The sequence below is a fragment of the Meles meles genome, chromosome 4 (assembly GCF_922984935.1).
Source record: "Meles meles chromosome 4, mMelMel3.1 paternal haplotype, whole genome shotgun sequence".
Taxonomy (NCBI): domain Eukaryota; kingdom Metazoa; phylum Chordata; class Mammalia; order Carnivora; family Mustelidae; genus Meles; species Meles meles.
The window spans coordinates 27,167,545-27,193,153 of NC_060069.1; the positions used below are offsets into that span (position 1 = coordinate 27,167,545).

The 25,609-nt window shown below is 46.8% G+C and overlaps 1 protein-coding gene across 8 annotated transcripts in view; it reads right to left on the bottom strand.

The window, feature by feature from the left end:
- The window catches only part of GASK1A (golgi associated kinase 1A), a 66,093-nt gene that overhangs the window by 28,657 nt on the left and 11,827 nt on the right, over nucleotides 1-25,609 (bottom strand). The window lies entirely within an intron of this gene.

Sequence of the window (25,609 nt, forward strand, 5' to 3'; positions counted from 1 at the left end):
TCCTTGCCTTGCCATGGCTTCACTGAAGGCAGAGTATACCTCCCCACCCACTGTCTCCAATCTTAACCACGTGAAGGCTTTTGCCAATGGAATGTTTGTGGACATCACATAGGCCACATCCTACCAGAGGCTTCGAAGGTGCCTGTATTATTTGACTTGTCTCCTTTCAGGCTTGTCCTCCACCACCAGCAGCGTATGCCCCAGGTGAGGCACCCGGAAGGGACCTGAATCCAATCCCCGACTGCAGCCAAACCAGCCACGCCCACTGGGCCCCTCCTACACAGACATTGGTGAATATCGTAAGCCATTGAGATTGGGAGGTTGTTTATTATGCAGCATTATCACGGCAGAACTAAATTAATACAGATCCTATGGTGGTTTCTGTTGGGCTTAGTGTGTGCCCTTGGTCAGATAACAGAAAGGCAGGTTAATAATGAAATATAGTGTCCTTCCCTTGACTAATAAGGGCATAGTGCTGTCATTACAGATGGGCTTAGGCTATGATGAAGGTAATAATAGAGGGCTCTGGTCACAAATAAATCCCACGAACAAGTTACTTTTATAAGCTGGGCAGATGGCATTGAGGGACACTTCAGTTAAATGGAAACCAGAGAGGTCTTTTGAAAAGGGCCCTTTTGAAGAATTCCAACACAAACCTGGTGGCTTTTGTACCGAGACAATTTTAGAAACAAGGACATTTGGAGGAAAGGACTCGAATACAGTTTGTATTGTAACAGCCAGCAGGAAACCTTTTTTTTTCATTTCTAAAGGGTCGCAGGGTAAGAAATGCTCATCTATTTCGGGAAAATCCAGTCAGGATTGAATTTTGGACTCCAGCTCTCCCTTTCCCAGATCACTTCCCAGAATGTCCTGCTCTGAACCCTGACATCCCCTGTACTTGACAGCTAATATTCCGACTGGCTCCTGAGCAGGAACCAAGTGGCAGAAACAGAGGCATAGCCATCTCTTCTCAATTACCGGGTGTCAGAAAGAGATGACAAAACCCTGGACCTCCACTGAAGTGCCATGGATAATGGGATAACATGCTGGGCAAGGGAGGTGGGGAGAAGACAGAGGTCACAGGTTCCTCTTCCCATCAAATCAGAGAAAATTATAGAGCATTTGTAAAGTGTTTCTTGGTGGGAATTCTCTGGGTAGGAGAATGGGCAGAGGGAAGCCATGTGATGTGTGTGTGTGAGTGTGTGTGTGTGTGTGTGTGCAACAAAACCTAGGTTTGGCCTTGGTTCTGGAGTCATCACTGAAGATGTCAAAGGCCCTTCCATTATGTCCCCCGACTTCTGCTCTCTTTTATTTTTATTTTTAAAAAGATTTTATTTATTTATTTGACAGAGATCACAAGTAGGTAGAGAGACAGGCAGAGAGAGGGGGGGAAGCAGGCTCCCCGCTGAGCAGAGAGCCCGATGTGGGGCTCAATCCCAGGACCCTGGGATCATGACCTGAGTCGAAGGCAGAGGCCCAACTCACTGAGCCACCCAGGTGCCACCTCTGCTCTCTTTTAAACTAAACATTCCCCACTGGCTGATCACGGATTCATTACTACTCAGACTCTCAGACAGGCAGAGATTTTGAATTCAGAGTTTCTGTTCCATTTTTTAAAGATCAGTATAATAATTTTCATAACAAAACCATGACTCGCATGAAAGGGAATACATAAGCATATTTTCAGAGGGCTGAATTAAAACCACATGTCAATCCTGGGAGCAACACTGCATGCTAGACCTGGTCAAGCTCTGCTTTCCTTGGCTGAACCCGGAGTCAGGCTCCAGGCAGGGAAAATTGGTCTAACATATGCCTGGGGGCAAAGGCAACAGGCACAGCCCATTGTAACTTCCAGGCACACAGTGTCCCTCTCCCAGTAAGATCTGTTGGATCCTGGGAGGCTGGAGCTGTTTGTTCCACGGTGGGCAGAATCCCAGGCTGCCTGTCTCCCAAGCGACCACCTAGCCAGGCCCCCTTGCTCAGCTTCATTGGAGAGTTGTGATTTTTCCTTCCATGTCAGCAACCTCAAGACAAGAAAGGACTTTTGCCCCTGTAATTTCTAACCCAGACAATTTCCAGGGAAAATAAACACACACACACATCACATACACAAACAAACAATAACTAACACTTATTCAGTGTTCACTATATATAGTGTATGTGTGTGTATATATATACACTTATACAGTGTACTTAGGACTATTTGAAGAACTTTACTTTTCTTACCTCATTTAATCTATATGCCAGTCTTACAAGATAGGTATTAGTATTATTATTAAGTTTTACAGGTAAGAGAAACAAAGCAGAGAGAATGTGAGGACAGCACAAAGACATGAGCCCAGGCAGTCTGGCTCCAGGACCAGTGACCTAATCACTGTGCCACCCCGGGAAGAGGCTGCCACCTCAAGTCCTTGCTCCAGCCCTGATGGTGAAAGACTGCACTTGGGTCTCAGGGGAGAGGCTCTGCCTTCAAAGGAGGCTTACCTCTTTGGGACTGCTCAGTTCATCCGGAAAATGGAGCCTGCTTGAAGTCAAGGGTAGGTGGCAGCCTTTTTTGCAATGGGGAAAAGTGGGGGAAAATAAAAGCGTTTTGGGGCTACATTTATTTTTCTTTCAAAATGAAAGTAACTGTTTTCTCTCATATCCTACTTCATTAAATAAAGGAAGAGCAATGAGAAAATGCTGCCATTTGACCCAGTCAAATCTGGGCATATTTGAGAGGTAACTTCAGAAGCAGTTTCTTATGATCTGTTATCCTCAAATTAGGTCTAAGTCTTGATCTCAAAACCAGACAGGTTGCTATGCCTCCTGCTCCTTCCAGAACCAGATTGTACCCAAGTTTCTTTCAGCTCAAGCGTTCTTAAGAGAGAAGCCAGGAATAGACTTGTAGTGAGTAAAGCATAAAGTATAAACTTGTTGAATCACAGTGTTGTACACCTGAAACTAATGTAACACTGTGTGTCAACTACACTTCAAGTAAAAAAAATAATAGAGTCTAGCCAGGAAACTGAACATACCTGACTTAAGAGATGGATACAGCAGATCTCTATTAATAACAGCCACTTACTCACCAAGCACAGAGCATGTGCTGGGCAGGCAGTCTCAGAACCCCACAATGTATGTACTAAGATGACAATTTCTACAATTATAGTAATTGTATAGCATTGAGAGGGATTGAGAAAGGTACCTTACTCAAGGTCACAAAGCTGGTCAGTGGCAGGCAGGATTTGAATTTTTCCCAAAGCCCACGTACTTTTCCACTCTACCACAGAATGATGAAGGAAGCCTTGGGAGACCAAGGTGAGTTTAGGGAGGGGCTAAACATGGCAAAGGGACCATGTGATGTGCTGTGGGACCATAAAGGGTGTTATATCCACGAAGCCAGCTTACTCTTATAAATGGTGGTCTACACAATGGGTTCTTAAGGAAGGAGAAAAGTCCTTCTTGAAAATGAAAATCTCTTTTCATTCCCCTCCCCCCACCCCTCCTTAACCTGCCCAAGTAAATGCTCTCCTTGGCACATCTGAAGGGAAGTATTTTGAAGAGGTAAAAGCACTTACAGCTATTGGCCTTGGGGGATTTATGGCAGAGATGGAGACTGAAGTTCACAGCAGGGGGTAATTTGAAATTCTCCTGAGGCTCAGATTTTAATCTCATTTATCCCAAGCAAATGATTCCATGAATGTCTGGCCAGGTTCTGCTGCGTAGCTTCCATAGTCTAACTTCCGGGATGTGGTCACCTTGTGATGGGACAGAAACTTCCTGGTTCAACAAATGGCAATAGCTAGTACATGGGATGGGAATGAAGACCAGAGAAATCTTAAAAAGTGATGGTTCTCAGTCTAGGAAGAGAACTGAATCAGGGAGAAGAGCCCCAGAAAATACAAGTTTTAAAAACAATAAGGAGAAGAATGTTAAATCTAGAGACATCCTCAGTGAAGACATGCTAAGTCCTAAAAGCTATCTTGGCAAGTCCAAGAAAAAGGCTGCATCACTCATTCTTCTACCCCCAAACACCTCAAGGCTGCTGCAACTTCTTTCAGCCATGAGGCAGGCAGGAAAACAACAGATTCTGAATCTAGGCTCCCAGAGGTCAGGTAAATGCCAGCAAAGCAACGACAACCTAGTAGATCCTTAATAACGAATGAGTGAGTGAATGAATGAATGAATGAATTACATATATTCAAAAGAGTAACTGGGGCGCCTGGGTGGCTCAGTGGATTAAGCCACTGCCTTCGGCTCAGGTCATGATCTCAGGGTCCTCGGATCGAGCCCCGCATCAGGCTCTCTGCTCTGCGGGGAGCCTGCTTCCCCCTCTCTCTCTCTGCCTGCCTCTCTGCCCACTTGTGATCTCTCTCTGTCAAATAAATAAATAAAATCTTAAAAAAAAAAAAAGAGTAACTAACACAGTGGTGGGAGTCAGTTTACACAAGGAGGGAAAATTACCTTCTATGGACCAGTAGTCTCAAAAATCTTTTGATGACATACCCTTACTAGTAAAACTTTTGAGCCTATCCCTCTAATACCTACACCTCATCTTTCCCAATATTTACAAATGATTATAAATGAATATGTTCATTAGAAAACATGAACAAGAAATGAAGAGTCAGAAAAAGATTGGGTAAATCTTTACAAATGTAAACAGAAGTTCTAAGGGCGACAGTGTGGCTCAGTCCATTAAGAGTCTGCCTTCCGCTCAGGTCATGATCCTGGAGTCCCAGGATCAGTCCCAGGATGGAGCCCTAAATCTGGCTTCCCACTCAGCAGGGAGTCTGCTTCTCCCTCTGACCCTCCCTACCTCTTGTGCTCACTCTCTCACTCTCTCTCAAATAAATACAATCTTAAAAAAAAAAAAAAGAAGTTCTAATATTTTTTATACTGTAACCCAGTGGATTGGCTAGTGTACCTCTGAGGTCAGTGAGCCCTACTTTGCAGACTTTTAACTTAGAAACAATCTGCTTCTTCATACACAAAATGACTCTGGCAAAAAGTAATCTGAGTTTGTGCTCATATGTTATTTAAAAAAAATGCTTTGTGGGTAACCACAATGTGCTAAAGATGATTTGAAGGGGATACTGGACCAAATAAAATAAATATTTTCTTGTGTAAATTAGGAGAATCATCAAGATTGAGGTCAGCAGTTTAGACACTCTTCTCGGAAATAAATGAATCAAATAAAGTCCAGATACATTAGAATGAGAAAATCAGAGCCTAATGAACACCTATAGTCCTCAAATGTCCAGAAACAAAAATCAGAACAAAGGTTAGGAAGCAAGAAATGGGGAATTGTTGAGCTTGACTATTAAGGATAAAAGAACTGAAGAATGGGGTTCTGATCTGAGCCAGTGTTTATCTAACTCAGCACTGACTAATAAGAATATAATGCTAATCACATATGAAATTTTGTATTTTCTAGTGGCCACATTTTAAAAAGGGAAAAAAGCTAGGTGAAATTGACTTTAATAATATTTTTTATTTGGCCAAATATACCCACAGCAGTATCATTTAAACATCATTAATATAACAATTATTGAGATATTTTACATTTTTTGTAATCAGTCTTTGAAATCCAGTGTGTATTTCACACATACAGCACAGCACAGCTCAGACCAGCTACGTTTCAGTATGTGGCTGGTGGCTACCATCCTGAATGGCTCAGATCTAAACTGAGGCATAGATCCTTGGAACCTCAGGAGTCTACAGCATTTGAGAAGTGTTATACTAAAGGATAAAAGGCACCAACAAACCCAAAGACAAGCATAACAATTATAGTGCAGAGAAAGGTTAGATTCTAATAGAGCAAATTAGGCAAAAACTAAGTCTTGATCAACATTACCCCTGAAAATCCCTTTAGAAGGAAACTAATACATATCGGTTTTTCCTCCAACCTTAGAACAGATGTTGCCTTTGTCTCCAGTTGTAAAATTCTTCTGGCACACTCAGCCTCTGAAACTGATCAGTCTTAAGAAACACATCAGACCATCTAACAAGGGATTTGGGGAGAGGAAGGTTTGAACACAGACCTACCTAGCTCTATTAAGGAGATTTAGAAGGAGATTCTATTTAGAAGGAAATTAGTAATAATTAGTAATAATTAACACCAGATTTTTTTTTTAAAGATTTTATTTATTTATTTGACAGAGAGAGAGATCACAAGTAGGCAGAGAGGCAGACAGAGAGAGAGGAGGAAGCAGGCTCCCTGCGGAGCAGAGAACCCGATGCGGGGCTCGATCCCAGGACCCTGAGATCATGACCTGAGCCGAAGGCAGCGGCTTAATCCACTGAGCCACCCAGGCGCCCTAACACCAGATTTCTAATCAGCAAAGTTTCTAGTAGTAAAAAGAACCCAAAAGGTAAAGGAGGGTGTGTGTAACAAGAGAAAAAGAGGTCAGGGAGCTACACAAAGGGCAGCAGGGAACACAATTCAGGTGGGAAAGGGGATGAGTGAGGGGAGAGACAGCAGGCCTGATCCCTGGATCCTGCGTGTAAGGGAAGAAGGGACTTCATCAAGATAAAAAGCTTCTGCACAGCAAAGGAAACAATCAACAGAACAAAGAGGCAAACCACAGAATGGGAGAAGATATTGACACTACAAACAATGGGCTGCTATCCAAGATTAAAGAACTTCTCAAACTCAACACCCCCACAAAAAATAAGTCAAAAAATGAGCAGAAGACATGAACAGACACTTGTCCAAAGAAGATATACAAATGGCTAATAGACACCTGAAAAAACGTTCATCATCATTAGCCATCAGGGAAATTCAAATCAAAACCACATTGAGATTCCACCTTACACCAGTTAGAATGGCAAAAATTGACAAGGCAAAGAAACAACAAATGTTGGAGAGGATGTGGAGAAAGGGGAGCCCCCTTACACTGTTGGGGGGAATGCAAGTTGGTGCAGCTACTTTGGAAAATGGTGTGGAGAGTCCTCAAAAAATTAAAGATGGAGCTACCCTATGACCCAGCAATTGCACTACTGGGTATTTACCCCCAAAGATACAGATGTAGTGAAAAAAAGGGCCACATGCACCCCAATGTTCATAGCAGCAATGTCCGCAATAGCCAAACTGTGGAAAGACCCAGGATGCCCTTCAACAGACGAATGGATAAAGATGTGGTCCATTTACACAATGGAGTATTACTCAGCCATCAGGAAGGATGAATATCCAACTTTTGCATCAATGTGGACGGGCCTGGAGGAGATTATGCTGAGTGAAATAAGTCAAGCAGAGAAAGTCAATTATCATATGGTTTCACTTACTTGTGGAGCATAGGAAGGGAAAAACGAAGGGAGGGAAATCAGAGAGGGAGATGAACCATGAGAGACTGTGGACTCCAGGAAACAAACTGAGGGTTTTAGAGGGGAGAGGGCTGGGGGGATGAGTGAGCCCATGAGGGGTATTAAGGAGGGCACGTGTGGCATGCAGCACTGGGTGTTACACGCAAACACTGAATCATGGAACACTATATCAAAAACTAATGTCATACTCTATGGTGACTAACATAACATAGTAATAAGAAGAAAATTATCCTAAAAAAAAAAAAAAAAAAAGAAGTGAGTCAAGGATCCAGCAAGCAGAAGTCTCCCTACCTCTCAGAAATTCTTTCTCTGAAGAGTTTGATTGCCTTCCCTTCATCACACAAAATTTTTAAAGCACATGCATTGTCGCCTCAGAGGTGTCCGATGCCGGTGCTCTAATTATACCTCCAGAAGCTCACCCGCCCCCACCCTCACCCCAACCTTTCTCCCTTCCTGTAATTCCTCACCGAGGTTCTTAGCAAAATTAGGTGTTCCTGGAAGTCAGTAGCTATAGCACCCCCCCCCCCTTGAATCTTAGTTCTTCACTTTTGAAAGGGATCAAGCCAATCAACATTTCCCCATCTGCTGCTTTGCGTTCGGGAATAAATAAGCAAGAACTGCATCCCTGTCCACGTTCTTGCTAAGGCCTTTGTGAGCCCTCTGAGCACAGAGGAATATTTCATAACATTTGGCACCTTTTCCTCTGTTCTGGCCTCCTGCCCTGGTCTGGCTAGGCCAAACCCATTCCAGGCTGGATGTGACCACATGCTGTTTGGATTAAGTTGCAGAGTGTTAGAAGGAATGATTCCTTATTCTGGACTATGTATCACCAAGTTCCACCGAGAAAAGAAGCTGGAAGAGTTCTTCTCCTCCTCTTCTATGTCATGAAGTGCTCCTTCTTTCTATATAGGACCCAGAGCAGGCTTTCTGGACTAGTCCCATAATGTCAGTGCTCTCGTTAGATTTCTGCCAAAGGGAAGATCTGGTGCTGGGTGTTCCCCATATTAGGGCATCTGGAATGGTGTATCTGGTGCACAGGGGAGGGACAGAGGTGGAAAAGGGGAAGAAGAGCCAAGGAGAGAATTCACCCAGGCAAGGAAATGGGAGGTAAATTCCATTTGCCTCCCATGATAGACATCCACTGGGTACCTCTACAGGTGCACTGTGGTGCTATGGGGGTCCAAAAGAATGAAAATCTCGTCTTCAAGAAAACATAAAAAGAAAATGTAAAAAAGGCAAAACTAGGAAGTAGAAGAAAGTAGTCTTCAGGGTCCTCCATGATCCATCCTGCCCCCCAGCACAACTAAAAACTAAATTGTCCATAACCCCTGCCACTTTGGGAGGATGATATGGTTAATCTCATGGGAGGAGCAGCATAAAACAACAAAAGTAGTAAGAGTAGAATTCACAAAGTTGGGGGTTTTTGTTTGTTTGTTTTTTTAGAATTTACAAAGTATTAATGTACTTTTCCTATCTGGACTCCTGAGAACCAGATAAGCTGAAGCTTATCCACCTACTGGAAGTGTTACAGATGAATGTTACAAAAGAGATGCAAAGGGTTAGACCAATGTTCACTTTCTGACATGCAAAATAGAGTTATGGAAATTCATGGACTTGTATGCATAGCTGCATAGAGAGATTTCCCAGACTCCTTCCTCTCTCTCTTTAGCATCAGAGGCCAAGTCTGCAGAATAGGTGATTTGGCCCCAGTTTGATACCCCTGGCAATGTGAGCTCTAAGTTCCTCCCATTTCTGAGATTCTGCAGCTCCCTGTACTTCCACAGACCCTAAAGGAACTTATTGATGAGCTGTAAACCTAACGCTGGATGTGGTAGAACACAGCAGTTGTTTGTTAAGTAATTGATAACTCCTGATTTGTTTGTTTCACTAGATGGGAGTGGGAAAGCATTTGAAGGTCATGCTGGTCTGACTCAACCCTTAGGAGCACTCAGCCCCTGCTTGACCTCACAGGACTAGGTTCGCTGATGAGGGCCAGTAACTCATGGTGCTCAAAGCAGAGCCTGGATGATTCCTGTGGCCTCTGAAGATATCCAGGACCTAATCTCTTGAAGTTGTGAAATTTATGTGGAAAGAGGGACTTTGCTGGTGTGATCAAATTAAGGCTTCTGAGATGGAGAGATTATCCTAGATCACTCGGTGGGAGCTAAAAACAACGGCAAGTGTCTTTATAACAGGGAGGCAGAGGGCGATCTCACTGCAGAAGAGGAGAAGCTGCAGTGATGAGGGAAGCAGTTTGGAGTGATGCTATTTGAAATTAGAGGAAGGGACCACAAACCAAGAGATGCCGTGGCTACTAGAAGCTGGAAAAGGATTCTCCCCTAGAGCCTCCAGAAGGAACCCGGCCTACTGACACCTTGCCTTTAGCCCAGTGAAACTGATTTCAGACTTCTCACCAGAACTGTAGGAGAACAAATTGGTGTTTTCAGTCACCAAATTTGTGATAGGTTATGACAGCAGCAATAGGAAACTAATCAAACCCTTCCCTCGGCTGCTGCAGAGATCAGCCATAGGGCCTCCTTTTAGATGTCTTCCCACCGTGGGCAGCAAGGGTTCTAAGAAGGTCATGTCCAGCACGCCCACCTTGGGAATCTGAATGTGTGTGTCAAGGTGGACAGTCAGTGGAGGCAGCCCAGAAGAGTCAAAGACCACCTCCTCCCCTGAAGCCTACCCCAGCTGGGACAGTAGGGAGGCAGCTTTGGGGCTGACAATTGGTCAAGATCAGGGGCTTCTGAGCACCTTCACCCTGGAGCTGTGTGGCTGGGGAGGATAGTGGCCCATGGAGAAGCACCAGTGTGCCCCAGCTCAGCCCAGAAAGTAGAATATATGTTGACAGGGTGGGGCAGTGATTTGAAAATGCAACAACAGGCACATTGCCTCCAAAACTCCAAAATGGCCTCATTCCCAGGAAAATGAACCAAGCTCAAGAAGGGGAAACAGCTCTATGAAAATGAGGGGAGAGTTCAGTCAGATTGTCACCTTGTGGGTTGAAAACCCATTCGTTGTGATTGGATCACTCTCACATTTTTAAAGGAAAGGAATAAAAGAGAAAAGTACCTGTACCTCATAGGGATAAGTATCATCTCATGAAACCTTTATCTGAGTTACAGGCACACGCATATTGAGTCGTCATGCAAAATGCATTGCTAAGCTCATCAGTAAAACATTTGAAAGCCAGTGGGTCAAATGACATAGGTGTGGCAGTCAGGACCTGATAAGAAACCAGAGGTCCCCCCCCCTCCCCGACTGTGCATCCTGAGAATGCTGACACTGAGGGATGAGTCCTCTCCCCGCAAATCTGGACACCATCAATGGCCACAGAGACCACAGAAGTGCCAGTCATGGCCAGATTGCTGGTATCAGGTAAACTCGCACCAGCAAACCCCAGGTTAGCACAAAGGGCAAGGTGTAGTGAACCGGTAGAGAGGAAGAGCCGTAAGTAGAAGGGCTACCCTACAGGGCCATGCCCGTAGCACCAGCCCTCAGGCCCAGCTGGGGGAGACATCCAGGCCAGGTACCCTAGCTCTTCACGTGTTTCTACAGTGGTAGAAATAATGGCACCTACTTCCCAGGATTGATGCGAGTGTTAATGAGTTAATGTGCTTCAAACTCATAAAGAAGTTGCGGGGGCGGGGGGGAAGTTGCAGGGACATAGCAATTCTATAAAGATGGTAGCTACGGGGGCGCCTGGGTGGCTCAGTCCGTTAAGTGTCCACACTGGACTCAGGTCATGATCCTAGGATCCTGGAATGGAGCCCTGCTTCAGGCTCCTGCTCAGCGGGGAGCCTGCTTCTCCCTCTCTCTCTGCAGCGCCCTGCCCTTGGCTTGCTCTCTCTCTCTCAAATAAATAGATAATAAAATCTTAAAAACCACCACCACCACCACCACCACCACGATGGTCGCTGCCATTATTGTTATCCCATGAAGAGTGAACTACAACAGAGGACAAACTGGGCTGAGTCACTGTCTGCAGAGTGAACCCCTAGACGCCACGTACCAGCCATTACCTCCTCCAGGAGGGCTGGTTCGGAGCATGCCTGCCCTGCTGGCCCTGCCCCGCCCCACCCCCACTCCCACTTCTTCTCCTTCAGCCTCCTCTTGTTCTGAGGTTGAGGTTGAGGTCCCCGGGATGGTCCACAGCTGGATCTGCATCCAGCCAACCCTGGGGTAGGGACCCCTTACATTTTGTTCTTCCGGGTATTCCTTCTACAGAGTTTTGCTCACAACCAGCATCCTCCCATACAGCTGAACAACCAGGAGATGACGTGAACCACTTAAAGGACTTCGGAAATGGTCAACGAACAGCGCAGAAGTTCAGCACAGAGTCTCTAGAGTCAGGCTACCTGGGTTCAAATCCCGGCAGTACTATCTACTTGCTGTGTGATCCTGGATGAGTTACCTACCCTCTTTGCTTCCAACCAAATCCAGACTGCCACCGCTATGTCATTTAACCGCCGGCTTTCTTTTTACCAATATGCACAGGAATGCAGTTGACATTGTGGCTCGATGTGTGTGCGTGTGTATGTAACTGAAGTTAAAGTTTCATGAAATGATACCCTTAACAGATGGAATGACTCATGTTTTCTCTCTCCCTTCTCTTTCCTTCTCTTCCTTTCCCTTCTCTTAAAAAAACAATCTGGTAGTGACCCACTAATATGGAATGTGCTTCAATTTCCTCACCTGTAAATTAGGGGAAAGAGACACACCCACCTCCTACTAGGGTGGGGCTATTTGTACCCCCCCCATATCTCCTCCCACAGGTGCTTTGGCTCCCTGCCTTCAGGCTCACTTTGATGCTGGCATATGCCTGCTGGGAAGTTAATACCCCCAGCACCAGCCGTTGACCTCAGACAGACATGGAACCAGTGGGGACAGGTTCCATCTGCTCTACCCCTCAGGTAGGCCACTTCTGAGGCTTGTTGTACATAGTCCCCTGGAAGGTCCCAGCAGGAACAAGCTCCAGCCTGCAGGGAAAGCTGCTCCTTCAAGCACGCTGCTAGCATCAGCTGCCTTCTTGGTCTCACTTTCTACTCCACCAAACCCCACCCCAGCCCCTCCCACTGCTGTCTTCTAGTGACATCTTCCAAAAAATTACTCACACTGGAATCCTTGTCTCAAGGTCTGCTTTTGGGAAAAGCCAACCTAAGTCACAGCCTTATAAGGCAGTTAGGCCCATCAAATGAGACAATGTCAAATGCTTACAAGGATTCCAGTCTCCTAGTAGATGCTCGATAGATGTCAGCTAGGAGGCATTTTCCACGGCCAATGTTACGTGAGGTTCAGCTGGAGAGGGAAGAGTCTGCACAGTCAGGGTCGGAGCAGCCCGTGGATGAAAAGCCCAAGGGAGGTGTATTTTTGGAAGGAATGTTTTGTTTTTCAATCTGAAGATTCTCCCATTTCTGAAGATCACATACAAAACCACCTTCCTGTGGTTCTCCCAGGGGGACTTGCAGGTATTGGTCTCAGAGGGTGGAGGGAGTTTCTGTCCCTTACAGAAAGGAATTCTTCTGTGCCTCCTGCCCCAAGCAAGGAACCCTGGCTCATGCAGTTGCCCATCATAGGGCCCCTCACCCTGGCCCCAGAGGCGACAGGATTCTAGCCCAAGTTCCAACCTCAGCTCCAACTCACTGTTCAGCAAATGAAGGGAGTGTAGAATGTGTGGTTCCACACAGGCTTCCAACCCATGTAGCCAACAGGCCTCTACTCTAGTGACAGAGAGGTGGCTCTCTGTCATCACCAGCAAGACGAACCATCTCTCCGGATTTGCACAAGTCCTCAAGCTCGGTATGGATGGCCACACCCCACAGGTATAGGCTAAGTAAGGGACTGAGCATTGCACACCCAAATGGCCCCTGAGAGCCCCACTCAGCCCCTGACCACAGGACCAGCCCCCAGCACAAATCTGCTCCCCACAACCTTTCTCTAGTCCCCAAGCTGTTTGACAAGCTTCATCTCTGGGCCTGGAGGGAGGCAGCAGCCTGTCAGGCTTGCCTACCATCACTGGCCCATGACTAACCCGTGGGCTCAGAGTCAGGCTGCCTGGATCTTGAGTCCAGCTCCATGTGTCTTTGCTATGTGAACTTGGGCCTCAAATTCCTCATCTGTACAATGGCAATAAGAATAGTACCTCCTTCGTAAGGTGGAGTGTTCATCGGCTCATTTAGCAGATATTCCCGAGTCAAGCGCTCACTCCTCCAGACAGAGAGTTACCTCATGAACAAAACAGACAAGCCACTACCCTTGTGATGGTCACCTTCTGGGGTGGGGGGGGAGAATGTGACTTGTCATTTATAAAAATAAAAACACTACGTGAGCCGTTGTAGGTAAAGCATTCGAAACAGAGCCTGACACAGCTACGTTCAGTGAGCATCAGTATTCTTACTATTTTTCTAGCAAGGCCCATGGGATTACCTCCATAGCCAGGCTCCTGGAATCTGCACTAAGAATGCAGGCCCTATAGGTGGGCATGTGAGCAGCCTCCTACTCTGAAGACCGGAGGGAGTTAAGCATATGTCCCTTATCTCTCCCTCCCCGCTTGCGGGTTGTGCTGCTGCCGTCTCTACACTGGTTGTACATTGGGGCTTTCGCAGCCCTGCTGGCCCCAGGAGCCCTCTCTATACCCACCACTGAATTACCATTTTGTTCCAGCTCACAAGAGCACCAGTGTGGGAACACCATGGGCCAGATGGAATTTTGGAGCCCCTGTCATTTGTTGGAAATTTTCTCTGGCTGCCCTTGTATTAACAGCCATATATTTGGTTCTCAGGCCTAGGACTGGGGCTGGGGTGGGAGAGAAATAGGTTTTGCTGCTTAAAAACTACAGCAAGTTTCTCTCCGGACCATTCTGTTCCAGCCTTCCAGAACACTCTACTCCCTGGCCGCTCAGAGGACAAGACACAACCCCAGAGAAAAGGGGGTGGATGGTCTTCCAGACACACTTCTCCCCTCTTCTGACCAAACCTGTGATTACAGGGGAAACTGAGCCAATGAAGACATGAAGGGAAGAGTCCCCCTCACTCTTGCCTTAAGGTTGTATGGACTTCTCTAGGATAAGGCCTAGAGGAGAATTTGTAAACTGGGATCATGGGCCAAATCTGGCCTACAGATGTGTTTTGCTTGGCCTGAAGTATTTTTAATAAATTTAAGCCAGTGTTTAAAAACCAGGATATTTTGCATAAAAAAAATCCAGATTTCTGGCTTCCTGCAAAAAAAACCAAAACAAAACCAAAACCAGAAGTTCTAGCCACAGCTTGTGCCCATGTTCTCACATGGCTGGAGTAGAGTTCAGCTCTCTCTCAACGACATGCTCTCTACAGTTGACCACAGGTCCCAGCACTCCCTGTTGTCTCCCAAAGCCGAGGAGGAAAGACATTTGCCTCTGGGATCTCACTTAGCATGATGGTTTTTTCATAGAAGATAAACACTTCTTTGACCACGGCTCAATAAAACTTGAGAAAACAAAACACAGAGTCATTTTTCTTTCCCCACCATATGCAGCTTATTCCACTCACTATGCCAACGGCCCAGGTTCCATCAACACTTCGGTTTGTACTTTTTGATCCAGAGCTGTACCATTTAATATAAGCGCCACTGTCCCCATGTGACCATTATATTTAAATTAATGGCAATTTGAAATTTCCATTCCTGATCCACTAGGTACATTTCAAGTGCTCAGGAGCCACCTGTGAGTACTGGCTGCCATGATGGACAGCACAACATAGAGTATTTTCATCATCTTGGAAAGTTATATTGGACAGCTCTGGAAAGATTTAAATATAAGATACAATTACAAATACCAGCCAGTCAAAACCCCTGTTGAGGGGCGCCTAGGTGGCTCCTCTGCCTTCAGCTTGGGTCATGATCCCAGGGTCCTGGGATCAAGCCCCGCATCAGGCTCTCTGCTCAGCAGGGAGCCTGCTTCCTCCCCTCTCTCTCTCTGCCTGCCTCTCTGCCTACTTGTGATCTCTGTCTGTCAAATACATAAATAAAATCTTTATTAAAAAAAAAAACACCTATTGAGCTCATCCTCTGCATCTGCACTGGACACTGTAGGGAAGCTGCTGTCTTTGTGGGGTTCACAAACAAGGCAGAAAGCCATAGGCAAGGACAAGAGACAGTGGGAAGTGCCCAGTTTTGCCACAAGAACCCGCTGAGGGTCCAAGAACGGGAGCAGGTCTCTGTTTCCATGATACAAAGAAAATGCTCTGTCCATCACACTGTGCTCTTGGCCCAGTTCCAGGCAGTCCTGTCAGAGGCTACCCGAAATGGGGACCCCCTGTTTTCCCAGAGATGCTGCTTTAGATATATGGGGCTGAGTCCGACATTTTTGAGGCTCCTCAAGCAAAACACACTATGAAAGTCAAGTTGGGGGGCACCTGGGTGGTTCAGTGGGTTAAAGCCTCTGCCCTCGGCTCAGGTCATGATCTCAGGTCCTGGGATCGAGCCCCGCATCGGGCTCTCTGCTCAGCAGGGAGCTTGCTTCCCCCTCTCTCTCTGCCTGCCTCTCTGCCTAATTGTGATCTCTCTCTCCCTCTGTCTAATAGATGAATAAAACCTTTAAAAAATAAAAAAAAGAAAGGGCTACCTCTAAGTTGTGAACATTTTTCAGGAGGGCCCACCTTGAAGTCCTTCATTTCTGTCAGTGTGTGACCCAGCCATCGCTCAGCAGCAGTAATCTCTAAATTACTCTATTACTGATCTCTAAAATGGGTTTACACCAGCCTCAACAGCTGGAGGGTGAGGGATTCAATGAGGTAATAGACAAGAAAGTCACAAAGCCCAATGCAAATGCAGGTGGGTCTTAGTATTAAGGGGAAATTATATTCTGACACCCAGCACACACTGGAAGTTTGTTGAAAACTATTTTTTAAGTGATCCTGGAGTAGAGGCTGAGGAAAGACCCTTTAGGTTAAGGGGGCTTTTGGCATGCTCTCAAGATCAGATCACACAGATGAATATACCTACACAGAAGCAGAGGTATTTTTAGTACCAAAGACTCTTCGAGCCACCTAGTGAAGCCATGGATTCTTCTCAGGTTGCTTTTTTAAAATGTATAAAATAAAAGACACAGCTTTCCAAAGACAATTAATTCTATTGAATACGTTGTATTATATCAGCTATACTATATACTGAAATACAGTTATGAAAATATCCTAAAAAATAAATTTATGGTATAATAATACATATGTTTCTTCATTAACACATTAAATAATAAGATCTAACAGCACCTCTAATAACAAATGGACTTTCAAAATAGGAGTAAAGACTATATTTCAAACTCTGTGCTTCCACTGTTATGATATAAAATACCTGTGATTCCTGGGGTGCCTGGGGGGCATAGTCAGTTAAGCGCTTTGGTTTCGGCTCAGGTTGTGATCTCGGGGTCATAAAATCAAGCCCCGCATCAGGTTCCTTGGTCAGTGCAGAGTCTGCCTAAGACTCCTTGTCCTTCTCCCTCTGCCCCTCCTCACCGCCCCCACTCTCTTTTACTCTGAGATAAATAAATAAATCTTAAAAAAATAAAATGAGGGGCACCTGGGTGGTTCAGTCGGTGAAGCATCTGCCTTCAGCTCAGGTCATGATCCCAGAGTCCTGGGATGGAGACTGGCATCGGGCTTTGTGATCAGTGGGGAGCCTCTTCCCTCTTCCTCTGCCCCTCCCCCTGCTTGTGCTCCCTTTCTCACTCACAAATAAAGCAAATCTTAAAAAAAAAAAGAAAGAAAAAACAACAACAAAAAAGAAATGTCTATGATTCTTGCTGATGACAAAGTCACAGGTCCTGCTAACACTATTGTGGTTATTGCCTACATTCATTATTAAAGAAACACCGCATTTCCATGAGAGATGAGTGAAAATAAAGATATAACTTTTCTTCAACCAAGCTGAAGGCTCCCCTGAATTTTACATACGGACTCCAGGTCAACCGTCCTTGAACTAGGTTCCTGTATACCTCCACCATTCAGTTGTGTTTTTCTCTAGCTCACCAGTATTCAGTTGGATCCACATGACTGATAACATGGGAGCTCTTTAGAGCACATGTTCTCCAATTCTAAAACCCCTTATGCATAGGAGCTAGGGTCCAAGGCTACCCCCAACTCCTGTTTCCCTTGATGCACTGAAGGGTCCTACTAACAATCTTAGAGGCTCAGCCTTGCCGCATCTGCAGCCCTGTCTGTTGTCTGGGGACGGCTCCCATTAACTGAACTTAGCATATGCTCATGACTACTGTATGAGTTGCTTTATGCTCATTAAAACATCAAACACACAACCTCAGAAGAGGACAGTGTTATCTTCGGGAGGAAACTGAGGCTGAGGGGTTAAAAGTTCAGTGACTTGCCCAAGGTTTGAATTTAGTTCTGATTCCAAATCGCCTTTTGAATGCTTCATGCTTTAAAACTGTACCAAGGAAGCTACTGTGACAATTACACTTTAAGCCCATTCTCCCTGGGAGGGAGCACCAGTGCCGAGGATGCAAGCGCAGGTGAACAAGGAGCCAGGAGCCTTTCCTGACTCTCGGTGACGGTGACGTGACTACACAGAGTGACATTGCCCGTGCAGCCATCCACACCTCCTCCGCAACAGGAAATGAAGGGATTTTAACTAGCATTTCAAGAGAGAATGTTCTGGGGGGCAAAAGGAATACAATAGCATCTTTGTAATTGCAACGGGATCTCTAGAGTGCCAGGAGAAGTGAGCTTAGCTCGGGGGAGGAAGGGGAGGGACAGAACTTGGTGGCTGACTGAGCTGACTGGGACCGGGGCCTGCAGACAGTGGCCGGGTGTATGGGGAGGCCGAGAGGGAGGGCTCGTGCTGTCCAGGAGGCCACCTCTGCCGCCAGCCAGTCCCTGAGCTGGGGTCCAGTTCCCCCAGGAGGTACACACTGGGCCTCTGTGTGGACAGACAACAGAGCCACTCTGTCCTAGAGAAAGAAGCCTGTGTGTCCTGCCCACCTTGCTCAGAGCACAGGGATGGACATCCAAACGGCCCATTCAGTAAGCAGCCCAGCCTCCAGTCCTCACGCTGTCTGCAGCCTCCACCGCCAATGGGTTCAGGCATCCCAGGCAGTACCACCTGGAGTCCCATCCCAACCTGGGTACAGCTTGAGCCCTTTAGTTCTCCCCGCACCCCCCCCCCCCATGCTTCTTCCCTGTGGGTGGTCATGGGTTATCACATTATCCTTGGGGCTGGAGTTCACTCATCTCCTCTGGGGAAAAGAGTGAAGGGGGTTGTAGCTCCCATACTTTTTTAGATTATGACCCTCTAATATAACAGTTTTGACTATCGTTGGGTCTTCCATTCCCATCTCAAGCATGGCACCAAGCACTACAAAGCAATTGTTTAAATTGTTGCCAAACAACGAAGAGACGCATGGCCTCTGCCCTCAGTTTATAGTCCAGATGGGAAGACGGCCCTAGACAACACTGCCCCCCTAAGTACTTAGATGGATCATAGAAATGAGTGAAGGGGGTATATGCTGTTTGTTTTTCTGTATGAAGGAGTAGATTCATATGGATAGTCTCCTTCTAGGAAATGCAGAAAACGAGAAAGAAGAGACAGAACGTCTTGACAATCCTGCAATGCCCGGTGCTTTGGAAGTGACCTTATAGCACTGGTGCAAAGCCAGTCCGGACACAGGCAAGGCCAGTCGCTGGGTAAGCCGAGTCTGTCTCAGCGGGAGCTCAGGGCTGACACAGGGCCTCTGAAGCACTGAGAGGCAGCAGCAGGGGAAAACATCACGGCTCTGCCAAGGGCGATCCACTGCTGACACCAGCCTGGGACACTGTGCTTGCTACAGTCCCAGAGCCCTGTGTGCCCCGAGTGCCATGATGACAGGCTGTGAGGAGCTCCTGCCTGCTCCTTTGCTGGTGCCCCTGCAGGGGAAAGGGCCTCCACAGGGCCGGTCCTTTTTTGTCTCTGAACCTCAGTCCCCTTACCTCGCATCCGAACATCTCTGGCTCTGACTCTTCTCCTCTTCTCTCCCTTTCTCTCTCCCCTCTGACGTCTTCCACCAGGCCGATAACGTTTCTGAAAAAATCCCTACCCCATTTGGCTCTTAGACATGGAACCATGAACCTGTTGCCTGAGCCAAGATGAAAGGATCTGAGTTCTCCAGGTGGTTCTGAAAGAGGCTGTTTGCTCATTGCAAGCAAACACCCTCGAAAGCCAAACAAAACCTGCCCACAAGTAAACAGCATGTGACACAGCCCCTTCCTGCCGCCACTTAGCAGAAACCCAAACTAAAGCCCATGGCAGGCGGGGAACTTGGAGGTGGAGCTGGGGGAACCACAGGCTGGCTGGCAGAGAGCACCAGGGACCACGGGCGAGGTGGCTGCGTAACACAACCACCGCCATACTCCTCTCTTATTGACATTATCCCTAATCTATTGTTTATGATAATAAGGGCAAAACCAATGTAGAAGATTAAGGGAGAAACGTCAAACCTTTCGCTGTGGCTCTTAAAAATATAACCTAATAATCGATTTTATAGAGTTAAAATGATTAGTATCATTTTTAAATAAGTCACTGCTCTAGCATGATTACTTCTAAGTGTGACTAAAGGACACAGTAGGAGAAATAAAAACGAAGAGGAAGCCAGACAGAGGTCTGTATACCCACATGCCTGAACAAGAAACAAGTCAGTCTTGACCTGCCTAGATTCCCTATCCGAGGTTACGAAGAACTAGAGGTTCTCCTGCTCAATTAAATCCCTCCCACCTGCTCCCTTCGGCCAGGCCAGTCACCAGGCCCATTCCCCCAACGCCATCTTTTCCCAGATGCTCCCCTCCACTCCCTGCAGCCTCCCTCCCTCAGAAGCTGCTCTCTGAAATGCACACACGCCCTGACTCCCCATGCTCAAAGGCAGTGTGAGGCTCCTAATGTTTGCTCACCCTCCACTTCCCCTCCTCCCTCCTTTTCACTCTTAACACCACTGAATTCAAAGCACCTCCTGGCTTCTATCAGTGGGCAACTCTAGGGCCACCCGCTGGGCCTTGGGGATACAGCCAGATCCCAGGCCACTTCGAAGAATATATGTGTCTGTACCTGTCTGTGTGTGTTGGAGGTGGGGGTCCCCACAGAGAAAGGCGGCCTGGGGATCACCCACAAACCACTGTTCTGTCCTCACTCCTGGGCCAGATGGTCCTTAGGTGCAGACCTGGATAGACACATGCAGACGATACGGGGTGGGGGACCCCAAATGTCCCAGAAGGAAACACTTTCACAGTCACATCAAAAAGGGATCCAAGCAAAGATAGCCCAGGTTGCTCATAGCAACTAGGCCTCAAGGAAACCTGATGCACTCTTTTCTAAATTGGTACCTTGGGTGGGGAGAGAGGGCTGGGTCTCCTAGGTCTGTCCCGAGGGGACTGTCAGCCTCTTGGAGGCCCATCTGAAGTACATTTCTTTCACCAGCCCCTGAAACAGCTAAGGAACTCATTTCTTTGTGAGGTCTATTCTTCACACTCCCTCCCTACTGTTTTTTTGAACCAACCTCTGCTAGGGCTGGATAGGGCTGGTAGATTATTCAAAACCCTCTGCTCCCTGGCCAGCCCCGTGCAGAGCCTGGCTCCTGTATGCAGCAGATCAAGGGGGGTGCCCACATGAGAGAAGGTATCAAATGACCCACGGGCTCCAAGGGCTGGATGTCGTGGTTCCAGTTCTGATTCCAAAACCAGTTTAACCTCTTTTCTTCCGCTGAGCCTGAGGAACTTGGGAAAGTGATTGGCTGGAGCACCCCAGCTTTAGACTGGGGCCTGTGACTGAGTGGGGGCTGCCTTCTCACCCAGTGATGAGCAAGGGGGCCCAGAGTACACAAACTGGGCAAATATCTCCCGCAAGCTGGGCACTTCCTTCTTGGTGAAAAGAAAGATTTAAAGGAGCAAGAGAACTGTTTTAGAATGCAATCTTTCTGCATGTGATCCATACTTCAAGGAGAGGCCCAGGAGCTGCCCACCCCCTCCACTGGTAGTGAATGAAAAAATGCATCAGTGACTTCCTTACCATTGGTTTTAGGTTCTTACAAAAAGAAAATTTATGGGGCACCTGGGTGGCTCAGTGGGTTAAGCCACTGCCTTCGGCTCAGGTCATGATCTCAGGGTCCTGGGATCGAGCCCCACGTCAGGCTCTCTGCTCCGCAGGGAGCCTGCTTCCTCCTCTCTCTCTGCCTGCCTCTCTGCCTAGTTGTGATTTCTCTCTGTTAAGTAAATAAAATATTAAAAAAAAAGAAAGAAAATTTATTTTGTGGATCTTCTGCAAAGCCCCCATTCTTACAGCACCTTTGGGGCACCAAGTGTTTTCACTTCCATGATGACATTTGCTCCTTGTAATGGTCTATTATTACAATCCCAGGTTACAGAGGGGTCCAAAGCTCAGAGTACTGGAGTGCTTACCCAGAGCCATGTCGTAGCCTAGTCTGGCACAAACCTCCTTCTGATTTCAAACCCCATGCTTCTCCTTCACTCCAAGCTCTACCAAATGCCTCAAGGATATAAAGAGGGTACAGTGTCTATGATGGGACCTGTGTAGGGCGGGGTAAAGACTTAGGTAGACCTGGACTCTAACCCAGCTCTGAGCCACCTTGAGGAGGTAACATCTCTTCTCTGTTTTTAGCTCCTTCTCCCCAAGATTCCCCTCTGTCTTAACTACCCGGGAATTTAGCTCTTGGCTTTTTTGAGAATAACTGACCCACATGTGGGTTCTCCTGGGATGCCCTTCCCTCCCTGTCTGCCTGTCTGCTGACATTCCCATAGCACAGAATGAAGACAGACAAGAGGAAACCCCTCCCACACCCACACTGTGGGCCTTTGAAGGTAACTGCAGTAAAATCTTTTATAAAGGGGCTGAAGCAATTTTTTCTTGTGAGCTTGTCTGATTTCCACTTAGCCAGGCACTCAGATCCCCATTTCTGTAGATAATCAGAAGCTGGCCACATGCCACTGAACACAGCTCCCAAGAGGGAAGAACCTAAAGTCCACAAGCGGAGAGATGATTATCAAAATCATGGTACTGAGCATGTAAAGTACGGCTATGAATATTTTTTGGAGATGGAGACATGGAACATACTTTGACAAAAAGTGAAGTAAAACAAATTGGACTATAAAATTGCATGTTCGGTATAATATCAACTCTTTACAATAATACTCAGAGACAGCAGGAGATATGCCAAAATGATACTCCATGGTTACGAACAGAGGTTGGCAATATGGCCAAATACACGATCAGGAAGAAAACTTTGTGTTTTTTAAAGAATCAGGAAGGAAACTTTTTTTTAAAGTTGGCAATAATAGTCTTAACTTCTATCAATACTCCTTTTTCTTTTTTAAGATTTTTTAATTTATTTGTTTGGGGGAGAGAGAGAGAGAAAATGAGCAGGGGGGGGCACAGAAGGAGAGGGAGAAGCCAGCTCCAATCTGAGCCAGGGGCGCTACATGGGGCCCCATCCCAGGACCCTCAGCTCATGACCCAAGCCATAGGCAGACGCTTAACCGACTGAGCCACCCAGGCTCTTTATCCAAGTTCTGAGTCCTGGCACACACCAAGTCTCCTGCCATGATTGTAAGTCATGGGCAAGTGCCCCAATCTTAGCTTCAGAAATGCACACACCAAGCCCTCTCAAAGACCCACATCCCCTCCACGATGATCAAGAATACCCTCACGGGTCCTGCAGCTCAGTGTTCACTTTCGCAAAGTGACATCTAAGGATTCCAGACTTTTTAGCTTTATATTTCTAAGCCCGGGTTTCCCCTTTTATGTGCCTCGGATCAGTAATATGACAGTGTTAAAGAATTACTGGACAAAGACCATATTCAAACAAGCTGGGGAGGTTCACGTCTCCGTTTCAGTGAATTAAGAGAAGTTTCTCTGAAATGATCCCGCAACAGGGGCATATAGGATGTATCCTTTGCAGATCAAGTTCACCGACACCTTCTATTTTCAGACTATCTCAGGGATGGCAGCTCGACAGATTCAGGGGCATCTAGGGAAGTGCAGTTCCTGTTCCCTCTCCCTTCTTCTTCTTCTTCTTTTTTTTTTTTAAAGAGTTTATTTATTTCTTTGACAGACAGAGATCACAAGTAGGCAGAGAGGCAGGCAGAGAGAGAGAGAAGGGGAAGAAGGCTCCCCGCTGAGCAGAGAGCCCTATGCGGGGCTCATGACCTGAGCTGAAGGCAGAGGCTTTAACCCACTGAGCCACCCAGGCGCCCCTCCCTCCTCCTTCTAACCCTGTGGTTCTCAGTCCTGGTTGCCCACTGGGATCACCTGTGTAGCCTGAAAAACAAACCCCTCCGCCTGGATCTGGTCAGGGGAGCAGAGAGAGCCAGCGCTGAGAACCACATCTTCCTTTCACCATCCTGAGGGCGTCTATGCGAAGACGTCAACACCAGATTGGGCTCTAACCTCAGAATCATTCATGTATCATCCATTTTTGAAGCTAAATGGAACTTCTAAGGACATCTAGTTCAATCTCTCATTTTATAGGAGAAGAAACTGAAGCTCTCAAGGATTCCCAGCCCCCCACCTCCTCTTATGCTGGTTCCAGTCAGTGTCCGGCAGTTCCTTGGGCCCCCAGGCCTCTAGACCACAGGACCCTTCATTCAGTGGGAGAAGCAAAAGAAACCTTTGGATCTCCAAGGCCATTTTGCTGCCAGAGGTTGCTTATCAGGCTGCCCCTCTCTCTGGCAAGTAGACCCTGGCACAAATGAAATTCTGACTCAAGTCCTCTTCCTAACACCCCAGGACTAAGGATGAGGAGCCAGGAGACTGCAGGCTCATGAGGACAGAAAGCCCACACCGGCAGCAGAGCAACACATCCATACACCCTTAGGCTGCTAGAGCAGGAGGCAGGCAGTTTTATCCCCTGTGCACTCCATCGCTATTGCGGGAGGGCTGAGATGCTGTCAGAGACATTTTTAAACTCAAGAGTGAAAAGAAGGTGCACCTGCACCCCAATGTTCATAGCATTGCCATAGCATTCCACAATAGCCAAACTGTAGAAGGAGCTGAGATGCCCTTCAACAGATGAATGTATAAAGAAGATATGGTCCATATACACAATGGAATATTACTCAGCCAGCAGAAAGGATGAATACCCACCATTTGCTTTGACATGGATGGAACTGGAAGGGATTATGCTGAATGAAATAAGTCAAGCAGAGAAAGACAATTATCCCATGGTTTCACTCATACATGGAACATAAGGAATACTGAGGAGGACCACAGGGGAAGGGAGGGAAAAGTGAAGGGGAAGAAATCAGAGAGGGAGACAAACCATGACAGACTTTGGACTCCAGGAAACAAACAGGTTTATAGAAGGTTTACAGAAGAGGGTTACAGAAGGGAGGGAGGGGGTGATGGGGTAAGTGGTGGGGTAACCAGGTGATGGGTATTAAGGAGGGCACGTGCTGGGATGAGCACTGAGATTTAAACGCAACTAATGACTCACTGAACACTACAACAAAAACTTATGTTCTACTATATGCTGGCTAAATGAACATAATAAAAATAAAAATAAAGAAATAGAAAATAAAATGAGGAGACTCCTGCATACCCGTTAAGAACCCTCTGGGTTGATGGCTTTGGCCCCTATCTTCTTCTGACAATATTCTTGCTCCTGAACATGGAATTTTGTAGTTAAAGAAAAAAATCACCATACTTTTCAGAGCCACATCCTGTACCTCTGATCACCCCCCATTTTCAACTCTAAGATTCCATTATTTCTTTCTCTTTAGCAGCACTGAGAAAGACACACTATGAGAGAGGGTCCTAAGAGGGGAAGGTGAAACACACATAGCCTATCGGTACCCTTCCCGCGCCTCCAGCTTGTGGCCTCTGGTCCCCACAAGACCAGAATGAACACCTTTGCGCCCAAGGAACTATTCTCCTAGACACCCTCCATCCTACAGCAGAATCTCTACACACCCTTCTAAACTCCAGGCTCACAGCTAAGCTCCCAGAGAAGAATCTCAGGGAACCCCAATCTGGCTTCTGTGACCTTCAGAGTGGGGAGAGGGAGCAAGTCACAGAAGCAGATCGAAGAGTCCTGTAGGTTCCTTCCGAGTTCAAACTCATTCTGCTGTCTGACACCCTCCCCCCACACCACCCACCCACCTAGCGTAGGGCAGCGAACAGTGGGTGAGGGCTGCAGGCAACTTCTACCAGGAAGCAGAGCTCAGCAGCAGCCAGTCCCGAGATAAGCCCCCTTTCTGAGGCTACATAACAGCCTGGTTCGTGCTCAAAGGATCTAGCTTTTCTGAGTGTTGGTGTCTTTGAGTTTTAGCAATGGAAAGGCAAC